The sequence below is a fragment of the Temnothorax curvispinosus genome, unplaced genomic scaffold (assembly GCF_003070985.1).
Source record: "Temnothorax curvispinosus isolate PA1 unplaced genomic scaffold, ASM307098v1 QBEX01005011.1, whole genome shotgun sequence".
NCBI lineage: Eukaryota > Metazoa > Arthropoda > Insecta > Hymenoptera > Formicidae > Temnothorax > Temnothorax curvispinosus.
Window position 1 is genome coordinate 1,690,522 of NW_020214791.1, and position 12,716 is coordinate 1,703,237.

At 39.3% G+C, this 12,716-nt stretch overlaps 1 long non-coding RNA gene across 1 annotated transcript in view; it reads left to right on the forward strand.

Moving 5' to 3' along the window:
• LOC112454354 overlaps positions 1-12,716 on the forward strand; it is a 144,217-nt gene that overhangs the window by 103,292 nt on the left and 28,209 nt on the right. The window contains exon 3 of the long non-coding RNA XR_003040718.1: positions 1,838-2,518. This is a non-coding gene — a long non-coding RNA (uncharacterized LOC112454354). The remainder of the gene's footprint in view (positions 1-1,837; positions 2,519-12,716) is intronic.

Here is a 12,716-nt window from a genome sequence, read left to right on the forward strand (position 1 = left end):
TCTCTCTCTCTCTCTCTCTCTCTCTCTCTCTCTTTCTTCCTCTCTTTAGGTCCTCACCATGCTTCGATTAAGTCTATCAAAGAGTTTTATAGCTGCCATGTTAAGCGCTATGAAATTTAATTTCCGATACATCATCGGAATTAGCAATTAATTAGGAAACCTCACAATTCCTTTTGCATTACATTTTACATATAATGTAAAAAGTGTTTTACATTATATCAATTGTTTAGACACGCTACAAAAATTCCAATTTTATTATCTTTCATTAACAATTATCGAATTACAGTTTGATTTATATGATGTAACATAATTACTTGATATGCCGATATACTGAAGAATTGTTAAGTTACTTTGGTTACGTTTTGCAACATAATACTATTATTGTAATTTTAATATTTTAAACTCCCTCTTTCTCTATTTCCATGAGAAATATTTTTCAATGGATTTATATCCGTGTATTACGTCATGATTTTCGTTATTCGTGCACCAAAGGCTTTCGCATAGACAGGCACAAAACGTCCGGGCGTTGAAAATTGTCGACGTCATCTAAGGACGAAACGCAATTACCGGCAGACTCGCGCACCCCTCGTATATATGTACGCGGGTACCAAGATCTGCGATTCCCATTTTTATCCGGCGCTAATGGGACGACGTCAAAGTAGACCCCTATTTGCCATCTTCGCGATCTTCCGGTTCATCGATCCCGAGGCTAACCCAATAAGTTAGGCGCCATTCGTCTTGAACGCACCCGCAGACTCGTGTAATCGAGAGCTAGAGAATATTACTGATCTTCCAGGATACACACACGCGTATCGGTCTTCCACCTTGGCTATTACTCAAACGCAATTAGGATTACGAGCGCGTTATAACTTTCACTTGCAATATCATCTCCGCGAAATTACAGTCTCAATTCGAATGTTCAAACGTCTCAAAAATTTAAAATATAGCCTGGCAAGTAGCTTAAAAAAGGTGGTATAATAAAATTAAATCTCAAGATCATATTAAGCTAATTTGAAGCTGAAATTGAAATTAAAATAAAAAAATATCAATTTTCTAAGTCTTAGGATTCTATATTATCTTACCTCATTTTAATTAAACATCCAATTTCGAAAACCAACATTATAACGATACGATTTATATTTTTTAAATATATTTGAGGCCGATACAAAAATGTCTAAAATATTGGCTTTATATCACGCACTTAAACGCCAGAATAGGAAAATCAAGCAATACTCCGATTTGTTGTTGGATTGACTGTACATCGTACATTCGAGCGAGCTGTGAGTGAAGATTCGAGACAATAATTGGCTCGTCCACTCAGCAACGCTGGAGTGGCCGATGGATGTATTCGTTGAGATTACGCGAAATGGTTGTAAATGCCTGGAGAGTACCGGCCGGCCGGAGTAACCCTCACCACCCTCCCCCATCAAAGAGTGAGCCACTATCTCGCAACTGCAGTTACAACTGCACAAAGGTTAATGCATGCTATTGTTGCTGCCAACCGGCCAGAACTGCCGTGCTTTCGTCGGATCGCAGACAAACGCATTCATACGGATGTGGACGAATACACCCTTACGTTTCGACGACAATCACGACAGACACATTTAACAAACAGCACTGTTTTCACGCGGTACTTAAGCTGCCTGTCTAGAGATCGATTTCGTGGTCAAATTCTTTGATAATATCTCCGGTATAAGATATATATTGTGTCCAATTTTTATCTTTCAAGTTTGTGATTCGTCATTTCTCAGTTTTCTAAATAACGAAAATTTTTTTAGCTTCTCTTTTAGCATCTATAACTCAAAACACTAATTTTAAAATTTGTTTTGTATTTCAGATAACCGGGAGCGAATAAAAGCACCATTGAGCACCATTCAGACTTTTCCGGTCTCGCAGTTTTATTGATAGTATGTTTCACTGCGAAATTGCATTAAGCAACCTACGCTGTTAAAAGTGCACGCCGATAATAAAGGAGCCGCCGCTAGTTCTTGGTCGAAGTGGATGAAGGGTGATAAAGCGAAATGAGAATCATCACGTGGATGAAAGCGACGCGGCTCAGATCGGCTCAGCTCGGCTCGGCTTGATTCGGTACCACCTGATAGGGGAGAATCAGAATCAGGGCAGATCAAAGCGACCGGAGCGATACGTAGCACGTCGAAATTGATGGAGAACGCTTTACGTTAGCGAATTGCGAGTCTCGTAGAGTCGGAGCGGCGCAGAACTGATGGCGAGACGATGGCGATGGAGGAGGGAACGAAGAGGAGCAGCGAGGGCGGACAGAAAAGACTAAGTCGATTTTAATTTAACCGGAGGACAAATTAAAAGGCATCAATCCGGAGGGCAAAGTGCTGCGGAGGATTAACAGTTGGCTCTCAAGGCTCTAAGAGGAGCGACGGGATAACGACAGGCCCTTCGAGTGAAACGACGGCCGTATACCTAATTCGCTCGGCCCTTGGTCTACCAAACGGGAGGTAGTCTTTCAGTTCACTGTACTCAAAGACGCACGTGCTGCACCTACGTACATTTAAAAATTTTTCTATAAATTCGCAATCTTCTTATATCAAAGTAAGCGAAAAATTACGTTTCATTAATAATCGAGGGTGCAGATATTGCATTTTGAAATCTTTTAATTAAGAAAAAGCTTAATATCTTCTATATTCGCGTTTACTTGTAAAAATATATCTTAATAAAACATTGTATCAAATTATATATAATAATATATAAAATTAAGAGGATATATTGGAACTATGTAGTGACACATAAATTTAGCATCATAAGATCTTTTGCGTTTTTCGAATAAAGAATTACATGATAAAATTGTTAATAGGAAAGGTTTATATGCTTGGATTTGTAATGTACTGATTGCTGTGTGCAGTATACCGCACTACTCTGTTATCAAAATGCAATGTCCGTAGCCGAGATGGGCCAGCTAAATGGAGCAATTTCACTGTAATGATATTAAGGTTTAGCACCAACTTTAACAGAGGGTAAAACGATCGAAACCGGATCTCGTTGTTCGATAACGACAGCACGTAAGCTGCACGTTACAGTGGATTGTAAAATCAAGAATATGTCGCGCCTATGACCATCCGCATTGTTGCACAATCCGTAGGAAAGGCATATACGTCCCAATAACCCTTTTTAACAATTGCCGACTCGTCCTTTAAGCTTATCCCGTACGCAATATCGATTGCGAATCGTAAGTGTAATAGACAATTGAAGATAATTGGTGGTATGCTTTGAATCTGATGCGCAACGGAAGTAACTGTATAAGTTTATCGCGTCTTTTCTTTTCTTTTCTCTTAAAAAAAAAAAAGATTTTTTTTAGGACATATAAAAAACGTCAGAATTCTCTCTCACGTTCTCCTTTAATGTCATGCATAAAAATGATTATATCACAATCGTATTCTGGGATACAATAAAAAAAAACGGAACGTAAAATGCATTAATAAAAATCACGAAATTATAATGTTATAAATGGAAATGAAAAGGAACCGTCGTAAAACCTCGAAATTCCTAGGTCGGCGTTTTACTTCGTTTCGCGCGATTAGCGGCACGGATGCAACATCGTTAGCGATTTATAAGGGTGGTAGGCACGTATAAAAGTTACCTGCGCGCGTTTCCGTTGAACCTCATTCTACAAAGGAGAAGTAAGCGTCTTGGCGCGAGCGCTGCGGAGAATTTAAGTGAAGCTAATTTCAGGAAAGCGGTTACGCTTCCAAGCTATTTCGAGTCATGTTATTAGCCGAAATACGATGCTGCTCGCTTTTCAGGTGTGAGACAAACGCGTTCTTCTTCATTCTAATCTCGTACCAACGTTCCTTTTATCATTAATGGTCCCGCCAATTCTGCATTATAAATGAATGGAAGATGGAAGGTTTTATTAAATTAATAAGTTTTAAGACAGTCCGAAAATTTTATATCTTATTAAATGAATTTTAATTCATTTTTTCAAACCTCGCTTATTAAAACATTTAATATTAAATGTAATAAATTTGTTAAAACAAGATTATAGATTATCAAACAAGCTAAGAAAACTGATTAGTATTATTTATAACTTGTTGTGAACAAGATCTAGTCCAGAATATAATTTAGAAACATGTAAAACAAGCAGTATAAAATAAGAAGGTTCGATGAGATAGGATAATACATACGGTATGCCGTGCTGTTTTAACCGTTAATTCATTGTGGATTAATTAAAACAGTTCACAGGGGGATAGAACCCTCATACCCGTTGTTAATATTACTTCGAGACAGACAATAACGAAAGTAATATATTTCGTCAACGACAACCACTAAACTGCCCATCCGTACGTATACATGCACACCTAAACGAGCGTTAAGCTGCTTGCCAGACGTTACAAGGGCTACTTTACCCTCCGTCTGATGAAATTCTCTGCTGAAATTATTTTCAGGCTTGGCGACGGGTTAACGAAGCAGCTCGTCGTCGAAAGGAGCGAGAAGATGAAGAAAGGGCCCGTTTCAAATTTTCACTTCGAGTCGTTTAATTGACGGATCGATGGTCAATACAAACAAATTAGAACGAACAAACAGTTATGCTTTTTATACTGTTAAAGCTTTTGATTTTTTAGTATAGCAGAACTAACAATTAAGGCGGTAACAACTAAATTAAATTCGCAATCTTGTTGCTCGAGCATGTAGCTGCGTAAGAACGTAATTATATCATTTAAATGAATATCAAATTTGATTATTAAACAAGTTTTAAATAATTTTAAATCTATCTGTCCAGTTTCTGTCCAATCTGATACTAGCATTAGACGTACGATGTTATGCGATACTACTTAAAAAACAATTTTTCTTGTCGCCGACGTCAGACTTGACCGCATCGGACAATCGGGAAAACGCTCGAGTCGCTTCGCAGCGTGCACCGCCTTGCGGAAGCGCGACTCCTGTCGATTGCATTCTCTCCCGACGCACAAACGTAAATTAAAAATGCTCCGACGCGGTTAACGAGCAAACGACAAAGGGACAACACTGAAGCGCGGCAGCGCAAAGAGAATGAGAGACGGTGGCACGGTGGCGAAAATTAATATCACCCACTGCCTTCAACCCTTGTTATATGAGAGCGCGCGCACGGGGGAACCCCGTGCAAGCGCGCGTATAACGCATCAAAAGTGTAAACGCACAACGTTGAAATTCTCTTGCCACTCACCGTTCGGCGAAAGTTTCGTCCACCCCATTGTGTTTCTGATTCTTGCGTGTGTGTCAAGAAAAAATAGGGGAAATCGTGGGAACAAATCTTAATTGGAAACCAATCGAAATTTTAGTTTTATAATCTTAATTGTCGAGAAATTTGGCAGAACTATTTCTTTCGGAAATACTTGTCAGCTTCTTAAAGTTTCATTCCAACCAGAGTTACTTGTTTCTATGCTGCATAAATCTCCAAAAATGTAAATTTTATAGGCCCCAAGGAAACTTACTATTCGGCTCTGAGTCAACTAGCGAATGCGCTTGAAATTAATTGGCTCGATATGAGATCAGAACGTGGCCTCGAAGCAACATTTTTTTTATTTTATGTGAATTCACAGAAAAACGTAACTAAAGTGAGATGCGTGTTCCGATGTTTTACGATGCTCCGTTCTCCAATCAGTTGCTTCGCGCTCGTGAAAATTACAACCGTGTCAAAGTTCAAAGCATGCCCCCAAGGCTGTAGCTCACCGAAAATAGCTAAATTGCTGACTCCTCGAACTAAACGTTAACTATAAACGTTAATGACAGCGGCCGCGTTGTGTTGCTTTGTCGTTGAGCATGTCTGTTCTTACAATTAGTGCAAGAATAATGTGCATTGCAATGTAAACTCTAATGCACATGTATCACGAGCAGTATCAACATATCAACAAGATACAATGTTAACATACCCAAAGTAAATTATCAAGTTAAACAAGATAATAAGCGAATATTTTAAATTTTAACATATATCAAACGTAAAACTTTTTTTTATAAGCTATCGCTGTTACACTTGAGGAAGCGAAGTAAGTTACTCGTTATAATCTTTTCATTTCTGTGATAAGCGGTTCGTTGGAGTCGCGAGTTTTAATCACGCATTTTAGCCGGCACGAGAAGGTGGAGGCGCATAAAAAGTTGTAAATGTCAGGAATAAGGCTGACCCACTGTGGCGCTCGCTGTGCGAGGTGGTCGCTAAATGAGGCGCAACTTTGAAAACGCGGAGGCCTGCTTTTAATAATATGCACGCGAGCGTATTGTCTGCGCTCGGAAATCTAAAGAGTGCCGGGATCAAAGGGATTCTTCAAACTAGTCCGAGCGGACGCATTGTACACCGCGAATCAATGTCGCTGGTATGGCTTTACGAGAAACTCGGCTTTCTCGGAGATCCTTTTAGTCGAGAGTCGAGAGCGGGAAGCACCGCGGGAGCTGTACAATCCGCTTTGATAACGCTTTCGAGCATGAATATAATGTGATGACGATATATGCATATATGCAGTAGAAAATTGAATAAAAATTATTTTTGTGTATTATTAAAATTTTAAAAACGAACAAACTAAAGTTGCAAAATCGTTCGTTGGATAGTCGAATATGATTATCGAAATATATCGGTGATGATAATTTTTTACAGGCGAAAATAAAAATGTGCCAATATAAATTACTACTGAAGCAATAATATTCACACTCACAGAGCGAAATTAAAACGTAGCATTTTAGCTGCCGCTCTCTCAAGTCTCGAGTAAAAGCATAAAAAAATTCGGAACGAATTACACGTCAGCCATCAAAGAGGAATAAATTATTGCGAACTATCGTCGCGTGCGAACGTTAGATTCGTTCAACTCGATGCATTCTAGCGTTTTGCACCGCATCAACGCTGTGTACCTGAAGAGTCATTAACACTAAGGCCGCCGCTACGATCATCAAGCGCAGCCTTAATTACGACGTTTAAGCGAACGGTCAAACGACCTGGCGACGCGAAAGAATTTAATTATACGTCGGCCCGAAAAAGGTCGCGAAGCCGAAAGCAGAGAACCGCGAATATCACACTCTCGGCCTGCGACTGGAAAAGAGATTGAAAATGAAAGAACGATGACCTCGGAGTGAAGACTACTAGAATTAATTCGAACGCGAAGCTATGCAGCCAAAATGCGATGCATCGACGTCATTTCGTCAGAGAGACTACCACTTTTTAGAGAAAATAAATGCAAAAAGAGAAGTCGTAAGACCCACGGAAAAAGTGGTGGTATTACAGTTTCAAATAATTTTTAATACTTATTATTAGTAAGAATTAATATTTAATTAAATTTCTTTAAAAAAATTATTTTAAAAATTATTTAACAAAAATAAACTCATAAAAAATGTATTATTACAAATTTATTTTGATATAATAATCTATCAACACAATTTCACAATCCATTACAATATTTTGAAAATAACGCATTTTTAATTAAAAATATACACTTTTAATTATTATTAACAAAAATAATTTATCAAAAATATTTTTGCTTTTTTCCTCTGATAAAGAAAAATTCGCTGTTGCTTTATCGGTCGAAAGCAATAAAATTGCGTCGACAGATCGTATACGCGAATGCCTCACGGCGATACTCAAAATGTTGCCGAAAGCAGCAAAGAGGGATGGTTGTAAAAAAAGCTCGTACGATCTAGGAACGATCAGGTGGAAATGGTTGAACGTTGCGGGAAGGGGCAACGTCGAAGGATGTGATAGTTCAGTGCCGGCGCGGGCGACGCGCGGCGACTTGTACAATGTCGATGAAGTAAAACGCAGTCAGGGTAATTGGCGCACCTTTCAGATGTAAATGTGGTTCGTTAGGGAGGTTTCCAACCGGCGATGCATCGCTGACGGTGCACCGGGAGAGAATCAGACGCGGCCAGTTGATAATGCCGCTCTACATCGGGATGGTGGACTGACGCGACCGACTCTCTGTCTCTCCTCTCTCTCTCTCCCTGTTGCCTACGTTTCCTGTTTCGTATAACAGAGCAACCCAGTCCACGCAGAAGTGTAACTTGCTGCGGGGCTAAGTGCTACGTATTTTGTCATGGTAATACGCCGTTAGGACTTTTTCACCTGTCACGCGGTGCGATCGCCGGTCATAGACGGGGCGCGATGAACGATATGCCGCGCCGGGCACGGACGAAAATTCGCGAACTGTCGCGCAACGTACTGATTTCGCGCTTCGTCGCGCAACATTACAGATGCAATATGTTACCCTCGAAATGACGCGTAATATACGGTCCGATTTGTTTCGATCGCATGATATATTGGTGATTCTCATCTACCATTAATTCTACTCGTGATTAAAATTGAGTATTAATGTCTGCAAAGTGACTTACTGCATTAAATTAGAATTGATACACGATAATATAATACTGTAAAATATTTTGTACATTTGGAGGGGTAAAAACCACAGTGGTGTAAGTCAAATATTTCAAAAAAGCACTGTAGATTTTTTATCCCTCCATTTGACAAAATATAATAAAAAGATAAAAACTTTAAATCCTAAAATAAATTAGATCATGAATATATAATAATCATATATACGAGATAATAATATTTCTCTTTACTCGATCGGTTCTCTAATAATAATTCACTTTAATAACCGAGAAAAATCGATACTTATTACGCAGATATATACTTTTAAACTAAGCTAAAGACATATTATCATCATTACGTAACTCGCGCGCGCGAAGGGTTAATAGTGTATGTTCATCTTAATTCAATTTCGCTAATCTCGCGCATAGTTTGCAGCCAACGTTTTTTCCCTTCCCGTCACCAACGGGGATTACCAGTACATAATGCAGAAAATTTTCGCTTGAAACGCCGTTAGAGGCGATCGTATCTTCCCCGACGAAACTCTCGAAGGTCGAATATACCGAGAACCCGGTCTCGTTACGAAGTTTCTCGTTACGAAGCACCTTCCAGTTTCGCCTTCGTACGGGGTAAACTGTCGGATGGGATAGGAGCGAGTGAGCCCGCGGATGAGCCCGGGACCCGAGATTGAATTCAGGGAAAATTAACGGATATTGTTTATAAGTGGAATCCCGCTGCGCGAGCGCGCGCGTACATTGCGGATTGACATTACTTGCAAGGGTGATTATCGGTATGTCGAGAGGCCGATCCCGTCTCGTTGGATCGCGCGATGTCGACTACATTCCTATCCGAATTTGCGTTCAACCCCCGTGTAATCCCCGAACGCGTATTGAAGCCACGTGATGGCGATGCTTTGAGCATTTGTACATAATTACGTGTGACGAGGCAAAAGCCAGCGAATTTCTGGATCGAAGAGGTATATGTATACCTTCCGAAGACTAAATCCGCATCACGCTTATATTTGCAGGCTATTAATGAAAACTTGGGGCATATTATTGAATCTCTGGGCAAAGACGGAGAGAAAGAGGAGAAAAAGTGAAAAAGAAAAGGATAAATTAATGTTTTTATTATTTTATATTGCAGTAGGTTTTATCTCTTGTTCTTTAGAATTTTGTAGGATATAGCATGTCGCATTTTTGAATACGTAGTTGTAACTTGTTAAAACAAATACAAATATAATTGAACGATTGTATATTATATATAAAGCAATTGATCTATGTTACAATCACATGATCCAAGATTATATTTGGAAAGTAGTTTAAAAAATACGCTTTAAAACACGATTAACGTTTAAGATATAGTCTTCGTCACCGAGCTAGAAAACCATAATTCTCTTTAGATTAGTAATTGCTAATCGACCGCCGCCAATCTATGATCATTCACGGAACTGTATCAATAGAGCGAGGGAATGCCATTGCCATAAGGTTTGGCGCGCGCTATTGATAAATCTTCGATGACAGCTCGATTGAACGAAAATCACGTCAGCGTCACATGCAGCCGCGGTAGAAGGGTATTACCGTTCCGTAACGTTATTCATTTATCAACTATTCATATCCAGAGCTTGAGAAACGTTCATACGTAAACGTCTCATACGTATTTCATTTCGCATGCGTGAAAATCGTTATATACGCGCGTCAAGTTTCATTTTTTTAATACAATTTTAAATGCGAGTTATTCGGGCAAAGCAAGAAGCTGCAATGGAGCAAACTTTAATGAAAAATACAGGAGGCAAATAACGCATTATTTTTATTCAGATTAGTTTTTTTATAGGAAACACGTACGTATTCCGATATTTTGATCTGCACGTCCGGGAATCGTCCGGCTTATCTCCAATATCGTAGAACAGAATCTATGAAACGCCGCGCGCCGGTTCACCGAGGTGCGGTGAACCGCTGATTAGCAGAAGTCAAGCTGCGGATTAATAGCGTTTACCGATCCGCATTAGTTACGGTTAGTACATTTCAACGCGGTGCCTTGAAATTAGGCACGTACGATAATTAGACGGCGAGCTCCACAGCACTATTCCGCTGGTCATCGCAGAGACCATACGCGCTGTAGAGGATAATTCGTATGGTCAATAGTTGCCCTGGGCAATACCGGTCAAGATTTAATCGATCATTAGCTGCATAAATGAAGAAGCTCTCTCTCAAATGTGATCTAATTATTTCTAGCATGAACCTTAATCCTTATATAATAATCTGTTGACACGTTCAAGAACTTTTACATAATGTAGGTATAACGCATACAATTTTATTTGATCTCTTAATTGATATGAAAGAGAAAGATCATATTTAGTATCATAATATAGCTTTTCGCAAAATTTAACAAATTAGAAATATTTAATATATTTTCATATATTTCTAGGAGTCTAAATCTCTTATAAGGATCTATAAAGTTTAACATATTATTCTTGGTATCATTGTTTATATGTAAATTATTTCATTTAGACAGCAGAGGATCAATCGGTCGCGAATAATTTGTCCCAGAGAACGTTCCAACATCCGGGGTGTTCGTGAGGAGCGAAGAGGGATCTTGGTTCTTCGTTGGTTCTTCGCCGAGGGTTCGCGGCGCGGAAGTGGATAACGACCGCGGTGGAAAAAACTTTTAAAGTAAATATCGTAAAAATTCATTTCCTGCCGGCAATACGTTTCTATTCGTTTCCCGCTCGTTCCCGCCATCGCCTTCTCCACCTCCTCCTTCTCTTCCGTCGCTCGTTTTTGCTTCTTTTGCTCGCGTTCCCGCCTTTGCACGCTCGAATACAATAATCCCGGTATGGGAGTTCCCGTATTTGCGAGCATTAGGGAGGTTCAAAGCGGGGGATGGGATGGCTAGCGTTGGGTGGCTATAGCAGGGAAAAAGGCAGATACAGGTGTTAGCATACATCGTTTAAAGCGAGCCGGTTCTTTATAGTGAAATTAAAACAAGCGACCTCACGCGAATAGAGAACGGTTAGCGAATATTCGCCGACAATAAATCAATTTCGTAACATTGCAAATTTGCCGTTACCTCCGACCGTTAAGTACAACTTAGATATAGGTCCGATTTCATATCCGGCGGACAATTGAAAATGTTATACAAATATCTTCCAAAATAAATGAATTTATTCGGCCGCATTGGTCGCCCAAGGAATTTTCACAATTTCTTGGAAACCTGCCCAGGTAGCAGACAGTCGTCATAATGACGTAATTCTTACGTCATTTTATGACGTATGTTACGTCATTTATTCCTAAAGTTTAACGTAAAAATGACGTATTTTTCACGGTTCTAAGTCACATCCCAACGACGTCATTTTCTGACGTTTTATTGACGGCAAAAATAGGTCCAATGTACGACATACCGGTTTCCAGAAATGTTTTTTATGAAATTAGAATTTTAAAATGTCTACTTGATAAACGTTTATTAAAAAATGTTCTTTTTCTTTATTTAAGAAAAAAAAGCTTTTTTAACTGTTTCGTTACATGCCATGTGCGTATAGCCGCTCTCAAGGCGGTCACCCATCCTAGCACAGTACCGCGTCCGAGTCGCTTGACTTCGATGATCCAGTGGACAGTGACGATCTTCTCACCCTGATGCTTCTTTATTAACTGTACTTGTCTATAACAGGTACATCTTTAAAGTGTTCAAAAATCTTGTAATGATATCTTCTTGATAGTTATAACACTGCATGAAATAGTTGTCATAAAACTATAATTACACACGCAACTAGATCCACTTATACCATAAATTTACCACGTCAATCATAAAGTTACGAAACATTTTATAAATGTAGGAATATTCCTGTAAAAAATACTGTAAAAAATATGTCATTTTTACGTTAAACTTTAGGAATAAATGACGTAACATGCGTCATAAAATGACGTAAGAATCACGTCATTATGACGACTGTCGCCTACCTGGGTAGTCAATTAAACGTCTATATAATGTCATTTTACAAAGTCTTTTTGACGTATTAAAACATGACGTTAAATATACGTCACTTAATCGACGAATGACGTTACTGACCAATTATGACCAAATATTGACGTCAAAATGACGAGTGCTTGCTACCTGGGTGTACAATACTTCTCGTCAACACATTTTTCAAGAAACGGCGACAAACGCTCCGGCTCGAAAAATGTCTCCTGTCTGATATTGGCGGAACTTTTCCGATTCGCCATTGGCAATGTAAACTCGCCTCTACGTGCATTATGCATGCCAGGAAATAGAACGAGTAGAGCGACCTGCACACATACGCGTATCGAACCCGCGAATGTGTCGGGGTGGCTCAGCCGGAGCCCGGAATTCGGATAATCATGTTACAGTGAACGAGTTGTAAAATTCATGCCTCGTAAATACGAAATCTCCATTGACAATGGAGGAATAG